Genomic DNA, 6117 nt, shown 5'->3' on the forward strand with positions numbered 1-6117 from the left:
TCCGTATTCTGTTCTACTCTCAGAGTCGTGCTCAACAGTCAGAACACATACTGTATGAGCCTACACGTCCTCCACAATCCCATCATGCCTCTGCTTGTAGCCTGGGGGTGCATGTGCCTGTAACTCCAGGATTTATAGAGGTTTCATATGAGAGTCCCATTCCAAGGTCAATCCCAACTGTATTAGAGAGCAGCTCCAATTTCAGACAGGTTTAAACTACTGACCTCTTATTCAGCATTTAATAAGGGACAGTGCCATTTGGAAGTGTATTTCATTTCACACGCCAACAAACCAGGTGTAGGCCGCTATTAGTGATGTACAGGCTGCCGACGTGATAATATGGGTGTAGTTTTGAAAAATCATGGAAAAAGGGGAAAATCATTCTTTCAAAAAAGTGAAAAAGGATTATTGTGTTTTATCATCCTAATAGTCGCCCTGTAGGAGAAATACTCGTATATATAATATTTGTATTTATATTTAAATAATTAATAATTATAATTACAATTTAATCAACCTGATAAGCAATTAAAAATGGAAAAATACTAAATAAATAAATTATAATTAATAACTAAATAACACAAAAACGAAATAATAACTAAACAGATAAAAATAAAAACAGAATGTAATTTTGACTATTTTAAAATATATTTTATATTAATATTAAATGATTTAATGTATCATTTTGAAAAATTATTCATATTTATTATATATTTAAATAATTATTAGAATTAATAAATCATTTTAATAGTAATTATAATTATTTACACTGGAAAAAATAACAGTAGATTACTGCAGAATTAAATTGAGCTATTTTATAAATATTAATATATTTATATATTTTATATGAATATTAAATGCTTTAATTGATCATTTTCATCATTTATCATTATTCATATTTATATTTCAATCATTAATAATTAATCATTATACTTAATTATTTAATTTATTAATAATTAATTTTAATAATAATAAACCAATCACTGCAAAATTCAATTTTTATCTATTTTATAAATGTTATTTAATACACATTTATATATTTTATATTAAAATTAAATACTTAAATACTATAATTTATTTTACATCATAATAATTCACATTTATATTTCAATAATTAATAATTAATTATAATAATTATTAAATGTATTAATTTTCATAATAATAATAATAGAAAAAAAACGAAACCAATCACTGCATAATTTAATTTTGATCTATTTTATAAATATATTTAATATATAATATAGCCTTATATTTAATATTTAATATAGCCTATATAATATATATATAATATATATATATATATATACACACGTTAAATACTTTATTTATACAATATTCATATTTATATTTCAATAATTAATTATCATAATTATACCATTTATAATTTAATAATAATTAGAAAAAATAATACAACTAAACCAATCCATATAACTGCATTTAATGTTGTTCTATTTCATACATTTCATTTTATACATATTTATATATTTTATATTAATATTAAATCCTTTATTATTTTTAATCAAAAAGAAAAGAAAAATGTAATCTATGCCACAATAAAATGATAAATTGCTTAAAAAAAAAAACAAGAATTAAGTGTTTTAAATGCAATCCAAAGAAAATGCCACATTTTACGGGCAATATTGTCTCAAAATAGTTATAGCCATTTGGTGGTATAATCTCTGGCTCTCAATATTAGTTGTTGGCTCTATTATGAACTGGCTTTAATTCCTTTTTACTACACTGTCTACAGAGGGCTGGGAAGCAGCTCACTGCATTAACCAATTTCCAGCCTCTAGAGTCCATAAACCAACACACAGTGTTTGTATGCCAGCACAATGACCTTTGTAAGACTGATATCTTGTTACAACACATGTAACTCAGTGAATAGAATATGAACTCCTCACTTTTTACATAGCATTTACACAATAAGTGTGCATTCTGTATCAGTCTGTAACTAATGAATTATTTATGATCTATTTTATAAATAGTTTTAAGTGATGTTATCTTGTAAAGCAATCGACTTAGTATACACGTACTGGTTATGCATCATTGTAATCACAGCGTTTTTAAATGAGACAGTCACTGTCTTTGCAGAATCACAGTGAGCCTTCATCTTCTCAATAATTCAAAATAGCACTCCAACAACAATATTCTTCCATCACCGGGCAGTTTTGGTCAGGTATATATGAGCTCACGTGACACACTCTGGAAAAGCTCTTATTTTCGTGTGTTATCTGACAGATTGCATTTGTATTTTTGTTTGCCACAAAGCCCAGATGCAATCAGCATCTATTTTAGAAAAAGTCTCCTTTGAGATTAGTGCAAAAAGGGATGTAGATCCATGTAAATTATATGACATGTAATCAAAAAATATAGCATAGGGATCTAAATAGAGATTAAACCCCACTGTTGTCCAGTTGGACATGACATGATGATCCTGAAATAACATTTCTATTAGATTTAGGATTACGTTTAGGTTTAGGGTCTGAGTATTACACTTAGGAATGTGGATAGAATTAAGCAATAAACCACAAGAAGCAGTGGATTGCAGTGAATTTAGAACAGTTAAGGGGCGTTAGGCACGACGTGGAGCGAAAAGTCCCTAGCACCCCTGTAGCTGTTCTGAATTCACTATAAATCACGGCTTTACAGGGCTTATAAAACGGTTATTCCATATACCTCTCAAGGTTTCATTAAATAAGCACACAGACACAAAAACGTAATGCTAGTATCCACCTTATTCCAGCACCCCATGACGCTTTGCGCGAATTATGAGTGTAACTTCCATTAAATTGTAAACAATCAGTGAAAGGCTCGCTCTATGAATGCAATAATATGTTTTTAAACTGGGTACAATGAGATGGTACTACTCACCCTTCAACCATCGAACATTAAAAGGACATTTAAAAGTGTAAAAGCATCAACAAGGTACTTGAATAACCCCAAAAGCGTGATTCTTTCCACAGCAATAACGGACGGGTTAAATATCACTGTAGCAATATAAATCTGTATTATGTGGCACGCATTGCCTTAAAGGTGGGGTAAGCGATATTTCAAAAACGCTCTGACACAACAACAGATGTGTAACCAATCAGCATTAAGGGCCGTATGACGAGATTTGAAGAAACACTGCAGAAAGAAAAATGAGACAATACAAAAGAGAAAAGAATATCACTGGAATGAAGGGTTATGACTGGGCAAGGTCTTTAGGACCCGCGTTTATATTAGAAAAGCGCTGGAGAGAGCTAAGCGGGAAAACCTGAAAACAGATGCGGAGGCTGCTTTGATTCCGCTTCACATGTGAGTATCATGGAGTGTCATTGACTGTCTAGAGCTGCTGTGCTGTTGGCAACTAACAACGAACTCTTGTTAGTATTTACTATTGTGTATCATATGTTCATTTTGTGTGCTTTCTTGTCATTCGTTCATCATCTGCGCTTTATTTTTCGTGAAGCATTATTTTGTTGCGCATCAGCTGTGATAAACCATCATCCATTCTCGCATTGCATAACAGAGGCCAGCTAGTGAGAGCTGTGCAGGTCAACCTATCTCAAGAGACGCACTGATGGCCACTAGAGAATGTGTTTAGCGTCATTGTTAGAGCACTCGCCTCGCATGCTGGCGGGCGGGGTTCGACACGGACTCTGAGCAGGGTGGTTAGGATTGGAGGGTTTGTTTTGGAGGCGGAGCAATGAAGAGAGGGGTGTGTTTGTTTTGGCTTATTTCAAATATCAACAATGTCCAACAGCGTTTTTGAAATATCGCTTATCCCACCTTTAATTAAAATGTTCATTCACTTCAGCATTGCATTTAAAAGTGATTTCCATCATTTTGACAGATAATAAATTGTATTTACCTGTGAAAACAAACCTGGAAAGAGAAGTGAGCATTTGAGGAGAAAAACGAGAGATTCTTCATGCATTCCAGTAAATTATTAATGGGATGTATCGTAAATTAAATCGGGCGAACAGACCACAAATGTGCAGTATATGCTGTCCTTTTTCATAGGCTACTATTACAGCGGAATGCAAAGGGAAAAATGTCACGATAAAATACCAAGTGTTACGTTATTCTCATGAAGTCTGAAAATAAAACAAGAAGGAAAATTGACGGCTCATTCAGTCAAACTGACGGATAAGCTTTATTTGCAGGACAACCTTATGATTTGAAATGATTCGTTTCAGTCTTTTTGAATGGAAGTTCCCCAAACCGGAAGTGACACCCATAATTCAAAACGCAGTAAGCTTGTCAGGAATGGCCACAACAACTTGACTACAAAGTAGCTGAGCATTTCCTATTGGCTAGTGAAAAAATACATTTGTCCTTAACTATAAGCTACGTTATAAAGTCGATTCTTGTCTAAATATGTCGCTGCGGTTTGTCTTCTGTATAGTTCAAGAATTTTGAACCATATATAAGACCAGTCCCACATTTGTGTAATTAGACTTTCTACCAATATAAAGTAATGAAAATATAAATTAATACAAAATTCCCAAAAAAACTATGGTCATACAATACAAAAAATATTCCATCAAATTAATTTGGATAAAGAAAGAATCATCCCAATCTATTTTTTAAAGAAATATACAAATAAAACCCAACTGAACAAGAACCGCGACCTGAAAAGACAAACCCAATCCTACCTTCACTGAATGTCTTTTATGTTTGGAGAGAGGTCTGGAGACGAACGCTCGATCACACCATCTCTTATCCAAATAATTCCACACAAAGGGGCTAAAAACTTGTTCTCCAGACCTGAAATCTGTCAGGCTACATGTTTAGATCTCTCAAGCTTGCGGTAATGCCCATGCAAGAAACAGAACTAGAGAAAGGAGGAGTTACTCCCTTCGCGTGGAGAGAGACTGGAGGAGACGCGCGCACTGAGATGAAGCATCAGATGATGGATACACTCTATAAAGGTCAGAGGCGATCATATGTCAGGAAGAGAAAATCGACTAAAATGTTATCGGAAAGTCTCAAACGTATCGTAAAACCTAGATTAAGACATGTTCCACTTCTTTTAGATTTTATTTTGCAATATTACAATTGCAAGAGTGTTGCCAATAGTCAGTATTACGTCTGTAAATGATGTTGCTTTTATACAATAATTCATTAAACAAGTCGAGTTACTTACGTTTCAGACAAAAATTCGTCAGTTTGTTTGTATAATTCTTCTCCAAAAGAAGCCAAGTTCTGTGCATTAATGGAAGCATTCTAAGCATTAATGGAATTACGTATGTAAGTGGAACGGAGCGACAGCGATTTCCTCTCCCCCGCTCAAAGCGTTCCATAACCACGCCAGCTGTAGATCCAGTCCGGGTTTTCCGTAACCATTAATTTAATCCACCTTGAAAGAAACTTCCTGTGCCACCCGCTTCCAGTTATTGTAGCTGTACAAAAACTGCTTGATGTTTTATTTTAATATATAAATTACTGGGTTGTAGAGCAAATATTTTTTACTGCATCAAAATTTCACACACGTACAGGATTCGAAAGTTTCGCACATTCACAGGAAATGCTTATTCCACATGGAAAGTAAGGCGGATATCGCTGATTCTTGACGGAAATTTGTTTTCTGTTCATTTGTTGTTGCTATTTTGTTTTGAAACCAACATACAAGTGCGTAATTTAGTTTTCTAAAAACCTTATAGTTACTGAGGTGTATCTTGTTATTAGTCTTCTCTATAGCCTAGTTAGTAAGCCCACATATCGACTCTTTTCCAGAGTACCACAGGAAAACCAGGGGGTAGGAGAACAACATCTCTATGGTAACCAGCGGCATCTTGGCAGGGAAAAGGTCTGTGTGGGTCAGTTAACCAGGGTAATATGATTTTCCATGCAGCAGTGTGCTTTAATTCGATCCCTATCAGAGCTCCCTTCCCTCTTGCATTACGAAGACCCTCCTAATGGCATGAATTACTGCGTCATCCGACTCATGAGAAAGGTACGTCTCCGAATGCTCTCTAAGTATCAGTAAACGGCTTTCAAGTTTCAAAAACGACACAAAAGCATCATAAAACAATCCGTTTGGTCATGCTAATGACGCAGTGATTTTGTTTTGATGCTCCATAGTGGCAGAATACAGAGATTTGATGTGAAATGAAAAGTCCTTGTGTAATT

The sequence above is a fragment of the Ctenopharyngodon idella genome, chromosome 10 (assembly GCF_019924925.1).
Source record: "Ctenopharyngodon idella isolate HZGC_01 chromosome 10, HZGC01, whole genome shotgun sequence".
Classification (NCBI taxonomy): Eukaryota; Metazoa; Chordata; class Actinopteri; order Cypriniformes; family Xenocyprididae; genus Ctenopharyngodon; species Ctenopharyngodon idella.